Genomic DNA, 12815 nt, shown 5'->3' with positions numbered 1-12815 from the left:
GTGCTCCACAACTATTTGTGGAATGAATGAATGAACGAGCTCTCTGTAAGTAGGAGAAGGCTTTTTATCTTAGTTCACCAACTCCCTCCTTTACATGGAGAGCTCTTTAGAGTCAGTAAGAGGACCAGGAAGAGAATCAAAGCCAAGAAGAAAGAATTCCTAATGAGGAATGGAAGAGAGAATGAAGACACAAAGAAGAAAGGATGAAGCACAGGAACTCAAAAATTCCACTTGACATACATTTGTAATTTCAACTGTATGTGGCAAGACTTTTATCATAATACATATGTATATATATTCTCATGCTTTGTATGATTGCCTGTGTATAATTTAGTTCTAAAATGTATAAACATATTTTACAAGTCCAGCCTGGTTGTGAGATTTTTCTCCAGCATGGTCAGCCACTCAGTGACGGGAGTAATGGAAGTGGATTGCTGTTTGATCCGGAGCTGGAGTTTGAGTGGATGGGGACTCCCCAAGGAGAGATGTAAGGCAATTAAAGGCTCTGGTAATGCGTCAGAATCCACTCGATGGCAACGGATTTTTTTTTTTTTTGTAAGGCAGCAATTCTGATGATCAGCCAGGAGTTCAGACCAAGCAAGGACAGAAGATAGTCCAGCCTGGGGCTAACACGTCACAAGAAAATGGGACAATTTGGCATACTCTCTGAGGTCAAAGACCAGATGCATTAGGCATTGTAGGCCCGAGAGAGCCAGAACAATAGAACCATGTGACTAGAGAGTGGGATGTGCTGGTCTGAATTTCTCAGGCAAAGAAGTTCTAGGGGATGATATGACTGGGGTGTAACCCTGGAGGTGGGGTGGTGGAAGTAAAAGTCATTAGAGGTAAGGAATTCAGGAGTATAGAAGAGAGTTTATTGAATGGGTTGTCTTTATGGGTGTTGCAATCTTCTGTAATTAGGACGGGAGTAGAAGTGGGAAGAAAGACTATATATCAGGTCCCACGAGCGAGGGCAGCCAGGCAGGTGGTCGTTGTGTTATCACAAAACACAGATTCAAGCCGCCTGCCACAAAGGCAATACTGAGACAGTGGTGAGGTTAGCAACAAGAGGGCTTTATTGTAGACCGGTATACAAGGCAGAGGGGAATGGGCTCCTCCAAAATCTGTCTGTCTGTCGGAGACTGACCAGAGGGTTTTATAGGGTTAGGGCTTAGGCCTGAAGAGTCTGAAGAATGGCAGTTCCCCTTTGAGGGGAGTGGCATGTTGACTACATTTCAGACATGTTGACCTTCTGTGGGTATTCTGTAGAGGTCCTCTGATGCCATTCTGGTTTTCATCACAAGATGGGCCCCCATTGTCTGGTTGTCTTGTCCCTGATCTTATTGATCGTTGTTCTGCTTGTTCAAGAGGAACATAGGTTAATCTTAAACTTTATAGAATCATGGCGAATGGGAGAGGGAAGGGAGGAAACAAACCACAAATCACAAAATCACCAGGGTATGCAAAGGCTAACTATGCAAGCCATGTAAAAACAATGCTACAATACTTGGGAGGTTAGGTCCCTACGATCTCTTTCTCTCTCTTTCTCACACTGCCCCTTTTAGTTGCCGGTGAGGAGGAGGAGTCAAGAGTGACATGACTGGAGGAGCAAGCCTCAGAAGGATGTGGTTTATATTCACAGGTAGAAACGTCATTCTTTGGAAGGATTTACGAAGTACACTTAGAGAATTGATTGTATTTTTACAAAAGGATACCAATTGTCTTAGTCATCTAGGGCTGCTATGACAGAATCACCACGAGTGGATGGCTTTAACAAAGAGAAATTTATTCTCTCACAGTCTAGGAGGCTAGAAGTCCAAATTCAGGGTGCCAGCTCCAGGTGAAGGCTTTCTCCGTCTGCTGGCCCTGAACAGGGGTTGTCCTTGTCATCAATCTTTCCCTGCCTGAGGAGCTTCTCAGTGCAGGGACCCCGGGTCTAAAGGACACGCTAATCTCCTAACTCCTGTTTCTTTGTGGTACGAGGTCCCAAGTCTCTCTGCTCACTTCTCTTTTATATCTCAAAAGAGATTGACTTAAGACACAATCTAATCTTATAGATTGAGTCTTGCCTCATTAACGTAACTGCTCCTAATCCTACTTTATTGACATCATAGAGGCAGAATTTACAACACAGAGGAAAATCACATCAGATGACAAAATGGTGGACAATCACACAACACTGGGAACCATGGACTAGCCAAGTTGACAGACAGTTTGGGCGGACACAATTCAATCCATAAACACAAATAAAGATGACATTAAACTCCATGAATGAACGATTTCATATCTTGGAACCTCCTGTACTTTATCACATACCCAAATTAGACATTATGAAAATAAATACTAAAAAAAAAAAAGGAATGCTCTGAAAGTGAGATTGAAGACCACCGGTGAGGAGGAGAACGTGCCCCTCTTCGTGAGAAGGTTATTCAGGAAGCAATATTCTCAGGGAAGAGTTGTGTTTCTTTCCTACCAAGAAGGTAGAGACAGCCTGGAACTAGGATGGGAATGTAAACAAAAACCAAAAACCAAACCCAGTGCCATCGAGTCGATTCTGACTCATAGCGACCCTATAGGACAGAGTAGAACTGCCCCATTGACTTTCCATGGAGCGCCTGGTGGATTCAAACTGCCGACCCTTTGCTTAGCAGCCATAGCACTTAACCACTATGCCACCAGGGTTTCCGATGGGAATGTAGGAGGACGCAAATAACTGGAAGAAGAGTTTCAGAGGGAGGCATGCAAAGGGCTGGGAAGCAGGCAGGGCTTCTAACTGGTTCATTCTGATTCAACCCCCCTGCTGAGAATTTTCTTTTCTACCCCAGACATACTGAATCAGAATCTCCATTTTAACAAGACTTTGTTACCAGGGGACCTTGTTAAAATGCAGATTCTGATCCAGTATACCTGGGTGGAAATGAAAATTCTCAGCAGGGGGTTCAATTAGAATGAAGCAGTTCAAAGCTCTGGAAGCAGGCAAGGCTAGGGATATACAATTTGTGCACTGCCCAGACACACCTGGCTGAGTGTGTGTGCGTGTATATGCGTGTGAGTCAGCCTGGCCTGCTACAAGGCTGCATCTGCCCCAGGAGGAGCGCCATGTGACCAGGCACTCCGTGCAGAGTTGTCCATTCTGTAACACCCAAATACTCCCACCCATACAGGCCAGTAAAAGTCCTAGAAATGGGGGATCAATGGGGCAAGGAACCAGAGGGAGAAAGTGCAGAGCAAAAAGAGACTCCAGACCAGAGAGAACAAGAAATGGGTGGCAGGAGTGGAGTGAACTTGCTGACTTTCCCTGTGGTGACCAAAACTTATTACCAGGAGGTAAGAGTCTTGCTCCAAATTCCAAATTTGGCATCAGTATTGTTGGTGCCAGGGTCTCCGGATGATATAAATAGTTAACATGCTTGGCTGCTAGCTGAAAAGTTGGAGGTTCAAGTACACCCAAAGGCACTTCAGAAGACAGGCCTGGTGATCTATTTCTAAAAAATCAGCCTTTGAAAACTCTGTAAAGCATAGTTCTACTCTGACACACATGGGGTTGCCACGAATTGGAGGCAACTTGACAGCAACTGGAGATTAGTGTTGGGGCCAGCAGTAATGAGAGTTTTGTCTGACCTCCTCTGAGAGATGAGAGGGTAGCCTTGGAGGGTTGAAGTCTGATAGGGTGGAGGGGACAGGGGAGAATGCTGAATGGACCAGTAAAAGGAAATGCCCTATAATATTCAAGAGATGAGCAAATAAATTCAATTGTTCTCCTGAATCTTTCAGACCTTATATATTCTGCTGTTGGAGGGAGCACATGAACTTTTGACTCTTCAAATAATTTTAAATGAACAGAGAGAACAGAAATTTTATTCATTTCAGGAAGAAAAATCTAATGATTTAATTGGGTTACAATATACTTGGAGCTTTTTCAGCATGGCACTAACCATTATAATTACTTTTGTTTTATTAGAGAACTACTATCATTTTTTTAGAGGGAAGGAAGGCACTGCAGGAAAGACAAAGAGGTAAGTGGGATAGATACCCATTGTTGTTGAGTTGATTCCAATTCATAGTCAATCCTATAGGGTTTTCAGGGAGTGCTTGGTAGATTCAAACTGCCAACCTTTTGGTCATCAGGCGAGCTCTTAACCACTGCAGTACCAGGCCTCCATATAGTAGAGTTCCTGTCATTAAAGAGTTTCCAAGAGTGAATTTAAATTCCTGGACAACCTCCTGAGTTCCCTTTGGTAGCTCAGATATAGCCACTGGTTCCAGTCAAAATAGGAACACTGGTGGCGCAGCGCTCGGTTGCTAACCGAGAGGTCAACAGTTAGAACACACCAGCTGCTCCAGAGAAAGATGTGGCAATCTGCTTCCGTAAGGATTTATGGCCTCGGAAACCCTATGGGGCAGTTCTACTCTGTCCTATAGGGTCACTATGAGTCAGAATCAACTCAATGGCAGTGGGTTTGGTTTATAGGTCTGGTCAAAATTTCCTTCTGGGACTGTCCATATTGGAATTACCTGGAATGTCACACACCAGACCTGCTGAAACAGAATCCCTGGGTTTGGGGAATGCAGGCATTTACATTTTTAACAAGCTCCTCTGTTAATCCTTGTGTATTAAATCAACACTAAGGGAAAAAAGGAATTTATTTTCATATTGCTATATGTATTTCTTCTTGGAATAACCAAGTTTAAAAAAAATCTCTGTACAGCATAGACTAATTCACATTTAATAATCTGCCTCCACTTTTGTGTTTGTTTTGTCTAGTTCTACAGTTGCTTTTAATAAGGGAGTTGTCATTCTAGCCCATTACTTTTATTTGTTTGCTTTTGAAATGATGTTTTGATTTTACAGTCAGGCTGTTTATATTGTCCTTGGCATTCTCCCAGAGGATTTAGTGCTGATAAGAAAATTGGGGCGTCTGTTGCTCTCCTTACTTATCCCTTCCATACTTGAGCATGCTGTCCTATGGCCTCCCCAACTTTGTTGTTGTGTGCTCTCAAGTCGATTCTGACTCATAGCAATCCTATAGGTCAGAGTAGAACTGCCCTATAGGGTTTTCTAGGCTGTAATCTTTACAGGGATGAGCTCAACTATAGCAAGAATTGTGAGGATGGCACAGGACTGGGCAGTATTTCATACTGTTGTACATAGAGTCGCTCTCAGTCAGAACCAACTGGACAGCACCTAACAACAACAGTCTTCACAGGAGCAGATCTCCAGGTCTTTTCTCCCGTGGAGCTGCTAAAAACCAAAACCAAAAACCAAACCTGTTGCCATTAAGTCAATTCGGACTCATAGCGACCCTTTAGGATAGAGTAGAACTGCCCCATAGAGTTTCCAGTGAGCACCTGGTGTATTCAAACTGCCAACCTCTTGGTTAGCAGCTACAGCACCTTTTGGTTAGCAGCCACCAGGGTTTCCATGGTGCTGCTGGATGGGCTCAAACCACCAACCTTTTGGTTAGCAGCTGAGTGCTTAACAATTGCACCACCGGGGCTCATTTGTTCCCAACTTTAGACATCTAAAACTCGGAGTTACATAGAGTTTCATGAGTTTGAACTTCAACAGTGACAGAAGAAAATCAGAAGGAAAGCTCGAAAGGAAAGGACATTCCTTAAGGACACTTTGATGATGGTGGGAAACTACAAAAATCATTTTTGAAAACAAGGAAAAACCAGCCGTGGTTCTTTGGAAAGAGATACACTTCTGACTTTTAGATGTTGCTAAAGCCAGATTAGGTTTATTAATGGCTATTCATACGAGAGGATGGACGCTACCTCCCTGCTTAAGCTCATGGGGAAGGGATTTGAAATGAGGATCTTGGTAGAAATAGAAATGCCTTGAAATAAAATCTCTTCTTCTGAGTTGTATGTTGTTAGGTGCCATCAAGTTGGCTCCTACTCACGGAAACCTTACCTATAACAGAATGCAACATCGCCGAGTCCTGCATCATCTTTATGATCATTGGTACTTTTGAGTCCATTTGTTGCAGCCATTGTGTCAATCCATCTCACTGAGGGTTTCCCTCACCTTCGCTGGCCCTCCACTTCGCCAAACATGATGTCCTTCTCCAGCAATCCATCCCTACTGAAGACATTCCTAAAGCAAACAAGTTGAAGTTTTGGACAACATTCTATGATCCATAGGATTCTCATTGGCTAATTTTCAGAAGTTAATCCCAGGCTTTTCTTCCTAGTCTGCTGTAGTCTGGAAGCTCCACTGAAACCTGTCCACCAGAGATGACCCTGCTGGTGTTTGAAAACCAGTGGCATAGCTTCCAGCATCACGGTAACATGCAAGCCACCCCAGTACAACAAACTGACAAACAAGTAGTTCTATGAGTTGTATAATGTACCGAATGTAAGATACACTTACAAAGCTTCATTAATAATAGCAATTTAAATTCTACTCAATTCCAATGAGCTTTTTTGTCAGAAGTTGCCAACCAATCAAGTTCACAGAGTGCCCACCTTCCCCTAAAAGAGGAAGTCAATAGCAATAGCCGGGGAATCCAACTTCAGCTCTGCCAGAGCAACCTCTGTCTGCTCTAAACTGTTAAAACAGAGTGTCATATCATAACTCAATGAGTTCCAAACTTCACCAAGAAGTTCTACTTTCATCTGTTTTATAGTGGGCTTCCATATATGCTTTCAAATGATAAAACCCAAATCAAACCAAACCTACTGCTGTTGAGTCAATTCCAACCCATAAGTGACCCAATAAAACAGAGCAGAACTGCCCTATAGGCTCTCCAAGGCTGTAAGTCTTCATGGAAGCAGGCTACCATGTCTTTCACCCACAGAGCAGCTGGTGGGTTCGAGCTGCCGACTTTTTGATTAGCAGCCAAGCACTTTAACCTCTGTGCCACCAGAGATCCTTAATTGATAGAAGTATCTTGTTAATTAAAAAAAAAATTTTTTTTCAGCCCTTGAAAACCATTGTGTAGTCTAATGCTTTTCAAAATAAAGTTAAGTACCTTAGGCCAAGAAAGAAGAATGAGTTACCCAAGAGCCAAATATTTCCTTAATAACAGATATAGGAAGTATTAGTTACCTATTGCTGCTGTAACAAGTTAACACAAACTTAGTGGCTTAAAACAATTCATATGTGTTATCTTATACTTCTGAAGGTCAGAAGTCCAAAATGGGCTTCAATGGGCTAAAATGAAAGTGTTGCAGATTGTGTTCCTTCAGGTGGCTAAGGACAGAATCCATTTCCTTGTTTTTTCCAGCTTCTAGAGTCTGCCCAGTGAAACCTCTGGCCCTAGCCAACAATCACATCACTCTGACCTCTGTTTCCATTGTTACATCTCATTCTCTGATTCTGACACTCCTGTCTCACTCTTATAAGGACCCTTATGATTATATTGGGCCCACCTGGATAATCCAGGATAATCTCCCCATCTCAAGAACTGTAACTTTGCATCTGCAAAGTCACTTTTACCATTAAGGTAACATACATATTTTATGAATTAAAACATGGACCTCTTTGGGGGACCATCATTCTGCCTACCACATACGGCCAGAACTAACTTCTTTGACTACCAACCCAGGTATCCCAACAACTTCCAGGTCCTCACTGTCCCATTCATCTTCTTGGTCTCCTCAGATACCCCTAACTCTTCAGAAGTAAGTGAGTTTCCCTTCAACTCAGGATCCACCTTGGTGGTTCACTGAAAAGGGTTAGGAGGTAGACTCTTCAACCAGGAGCAAAGATTCTAGTGCTTACCTTCTGATGTCCCTCTTGGGAACCTGATTATACTGGGATGAAGCACCCCAATATCTATGAGATCCTGGAAGTAACCCAAGGGCTAGTACAAATGACCACTGCCATGTCGATGAGAAACCAGCAAACAAGGGCATCAGGTTGATAAGAGTAAGGAAGAGAGAAGCCAGCTGAACTGATGGCGTCAGAAGTTCTATCTGAGACCAAGACAAGGGAGGTAGTGTGGACCTAGGGCTCCCAGAACAATGAGGGGCCGGCACCTGACACTGCCCAGACACAGAGTTATCTCGACGTACCATTCAGAGCCTACTAAGCCAAGTCTGATTGACTGGAGAAGAAACACAAGGGAGTGTTGACCAAAAAAACCAACCCAACCCAATCAGTTGTTACAGAGTTGGTTCTAACTCATGGTGCCCCTATATGTGTCAGAGCACAGCTGTGCTCCATAGGGTTTTCAACAGTTGATTTTTCAGAAGTAGATTGCCAAGCCCTTCCTTTGAAACTCTGGGAAGATTCAAATCTCCAACTTTTCAGTTAGCAGTTGAACACATTAACTCTTTGCACCACCCAGGGATGACCAAAGAAACACACACCAGGAATTCCTGCAAGCCATGCTGAGTTTGCCCCGAGTCATTCTTCCTCCACTGCAGGGATGATACAGTTCCCAAGTGTCACCATTTCTCTACCTCAACAAGCTGGGACCAGGAAGGCTGCCAGCCTCAGAGAGGAGAAGCCAGAGGAAAGAAGGGATAACAGAGGAGTGTTAACTATTACTGCTGAACCAAACCTCACCCCTACCTCCCCAGCCCTGGGTAAACTAACAAGAGTAACTGTGGACAAAGGTCAGATTTTCCTGATTACCTAGAAACAGTCTCCTGACTAATCCAGTTGAGACAAGGTTTGATGATAACTAGAGATTAATGGTGGGGGGGTGGGGGCGAGGATCTTAAAATGAAGATAATTTAGTCATCCAGAAGGGGGATAATAATTAACTAAGAGGGGTTCTCTTCAGTACACTCTCAAGAGAGAAACTGACAGGGTCAGAAGCCCAGCTTCATGGGTGTGTGACCTCAGCAGTCCCCCGTTCCCCCATTCAGAATGGCCTTGTGCTTCGTTTAATGCTCTGCTGTGACCGGCTTGAACTTCTTAATAACTTTGAACAAAAGTACCTGCCTTTTCATTTTGCACCGGGCCCTGCCAATTATGTGGCTGGTCCTGCAGGTACCTCATACATTTGTTTGTGTAGGACTAAGGATTAAGAAGACAATAAAATGCTTGGCGTCTCATTTTACAAGTACACTTCTAATCCACGCCTTAAGTCAGACAAAACTCAGCAGAGAAGTCCTTCCTGCCCTCCCTCCCCCCACCCCCAAACACACCCAGACAGACACAGACGTACACACCAGGATTTCCCCCCCGCCCAACCGTCACACCACACTGAAGTTTGATGGCATGGAGGTGGGATCAGGCCATCATTTAGAGACACTGAAGAGCATAGCAACACATTTCAGGAGAGTTAATTTAGTGCTCAGCAGATAGATTCGTATACGTTTCTAGCATGACTCAGCGAACTCACGGCAGGAGCTGAACTTTAAAACTAGTTTGAACACTTGGTTACTTAAGTTCTTTAACAGACTCAATCACCACTATCAGAATAGGATTTTTAAAAAACAAAGAGGGAAAGGAAAACAACACTATAAAAAACATGATTAAGAATAATTTCCTTACAGGGTAGTGGTGAAGGTTAAGGAAGATTACATTAAATGAAGCATCTTGGACAGCTGCCTGCATATAGTATCATATATATGATATGATACTATATATGAATATAGTATTTTTTCTTTTCTTCCAATCTTGCCAAGTAAGTTACAGCCGTAAGCTGCACCTGCCCGCTCTGTTACCTGGTATCATCAGAACTATGGTTCTTGGATAGAGGCAAATCTATGCTGCCTAAAGTAACTAAAAAGTGTTTATCAGGAAGTAACTTGAAGAGGGTAGCGCTGATCTTTAGGGGTCTGGCGGCTGTACTCTTTCTGCAGGTATTCAACCAGATGTCTCTTCTCCTGGGGATTCCATTGCCTCCTTGTGAATAGAAGTCAATGCACCTTGCAGAAGGAAGGAGAGTGTGTATTTGGGGGTTGTTATGAATTGAATTGTGTCTCCCCAAAATATGTGTTGTAATCTGAACCCCTATACCTATGGAAAAATCTGATTTGAAAATAGTGTTTTCTTTGTTATGTTAATGAGGAATAGACAGAGACAAGCAAGCAGAAACATAAGAAGATAGATGCCGCCTGAAGAACACCAGGGAACCGAGGAATGTCGGGGCCACAGAAGCTGAAAGAGACAAGGATCTTCCCCCAGGGCCAGGAGAGAGAGTCCTCCCCTGGAGCTAATGCCCTGAATTTGGACGTCTAGCCTCCTAAATGGTGAGAAAAGACATTTGTTTTCTTGAAAGCCACCAGCTTCTGGTTTTGTGCTACAGCAGCAACAGGAAACTGAGACGGGGTCATCAGTGACTCGTGCCAAAGTAAGGTACAAAAATGTTCACATATTTCTGGGCTCTAGTCCAGGCTCAAGAGAAGACCTGTTTCTGGTCATAAGATAAGACCTGAGCAGCAAAACACACATGGAGTCAGCCTTCTGCCTAGGAAAGTCTAGGCTGAATTAATGACCCAATTCTGAGTAACCTTCTGGTCTAATGATTAAGAAAAATATGGGCTTTACTTGCATTGTCTAAGGAGTTGCAGGCCAAGAGTTGAAGATGGAGGATGTATCTTACCATTCCTAATTATATTCCATTCATATTTCTAATTTCTGGCAGAATGATGCGGTGCCATGAAATTTGGACCAAGACAAACATCACCAGAAAATCTTGCATCATTCCTGACAGCAACAATTTTCACTGAGTGTTTTCTCATTGACAACACTGTGTTAAGCACATAACATACATTTTTCTTCTAAGAAAGGTTTCAACACGGAGGAATCAGCCTACATTGAAGACAGCACCAATAGCCAGTCCTGTGTATTTATGGTGTCAGGGAAAGAGCTTGTTCCAGGTGGTTAAATGCTTTGTCCATTGCCATGTCTGTGTTCATGTCTTCCTGAACACTCACCTATGTACCAGACTCTCAGGTCATACCATGGTTTTTTTCTCCTGAACCCTCTCCCAGCATATGATATTATTTAATAATAGTATGGTTTTAATCAATTTATTTATATCCTGTCTTGTTCCAAAAACTGTTTAAGATAACTCATAGAAATGAAGGAGCTCTGGTGGCACAACAATTAAGTGCTGAGCTGTTAACCAAAAGGTTGTCAGTTAGAACCCATCAGTTGCTCCTCAGGAGAAAGGCCTGGCAATCTGCTCCCATAAAGATTGTCGTTGCTGTTGTTGTTAGGTGCTTTGAGTCGGTTCCAACTCATAGTGACCCAATGTACAACAGAACAAAACACTGCCCTGTCCTGCACCATCCTCACAATCATTGTTATGTTTGAGCCCATTGTTGCAGCCACTATGTCAATCCATCTCTTTGAGGGGCTTCTTTTTTGCTGACCCTCTACTTTACCAAGCATGATTTCTGTCATGGATTGAATTGTGTCCCTCAAAAATGTGTGTCAACTTGACTAGGCCATGATTCTCAGTATTGTGTGGTAGTCCACCATTTTGTCATCTGATATGATTTTCCTATGTGCTATAAACCCTACCTCTATGATGTTAATGAGGCAAGACTAGAGGCAATTATGTTAATGAGGCAGGACTCAATCTACAATATTAGGTTTTATCTTGAGTCAGTCTCTTTTGAGATATAAAAGAGAGAAGCTAGTAGAGAGTTGGGGGACTTCATACCACCAAGAAAGCAGTGCCGGGAGCAGACTGTGTCCTTTGGACCCAGGGTTCCTGCACAGAGAAGCTCCTAGACCAGGGAAATACTGGTAACAAGAGCCAACAGAGAGAGAAAGCCTTCGAAGCCCTGGAGCTGGCACCCTGAATTTGGACTTCTAGCCTACTCGACTGTGAGAGAATAAACTTCTGTTTGTTAAAGCCTTCCGCTTGTGGTATTTCTATTATAGCAGCACTAGATAACTGAGACAATGTCCTTCTCCAGGGACTGGTCCCTCCTGATAACATGTCCAAAGTGTGGGAGACCAGGTCTCGCCCTTCTCACTTCTAAGGAGCATTCTGGCTGCACTTCTTCCAAGACAAATTTGTTCGTTCTTCTGGCAGTCCATGATATATTCAATATTCTTCACCAACACCGTAATTCAAAGGTGTCAATTCCTCTTTCGGTCTTCCTTATTCATTGTCCAACTTTTACATGCATACGAGGTGACCTGTAAAGATTACAGCCTAGAAAACCCTATGGGGCAGTTCTACTTTGTCACGTGGTGTCACTATGAGTCGAAATGGACTGGATGACACATATCAAAAACAATAGACAGGTACACTACATACAGCAAAATATGTAATGATTCAACATATAGTGAGCATCTCCTATGTCCCAGGCACAGTGCTAGATGCTGAGGAAACATCAGGAAACAAAATGCATGTTGCTCCTGCCTCCATGGAGTCTACATCCTAGTTAGGGAGGAGAGAAAACAAAGAAGCAAATAAATACATGTGTCAAATGATACTAAGTGCTAGAAAGAAAAATAAAACAGGGTAAAGATAGAGGAAGTGCCTGGGCAGTGCAAACAGTTAATATGATCGACTGCTATAAAACAGGGTAAAGATAGAGGGAGTGCCTGGGCAGTGCAAACAGTTAATGGGATCGACTGCTAACTGAAAGTTTGAAGGTTCATGTCCACTCAGAGGAGCCTAGGAAGAAATCCCTGACAACCTACTTCTGAAAAATCAGCCACTGAAAACCTTCTGGAGAACAATTCTGCTTTGATACACACGGGGTCGCCATGAGTGGGAATCAGCTAAAGGGCAACTGGTGTTTTCAAGGAATAGAGAGTGATAAACTGGGAGGAGGAAGCAAGTGAGTTATTTTTCAATAGGTTGGTCCAGGAAGGTCTCTCTGAAAAGGAGAGACCTGAAGAAAGTGAAAGAGTGAAGAAAGAGTAATGTGAATACCTGGGGTAA

This window comes from Elephas maximus, chromosome 4 (genome assembly GCF_024166365.1).
Source record: "Elephas maximus indicus isolate mEleMax1 chromosome 4, mEleMax1 primary haplotype, whole genome shotgun sequence".
NCBI classification, from domain to species: Eukaryota; Metazoa; Chordata; class Mammalia; order Proboscidea; family Elephantidae; genus Elephas; species Elephas maximus.
This window is presented reverse-complemented; position numbering follows the sequence as displayed.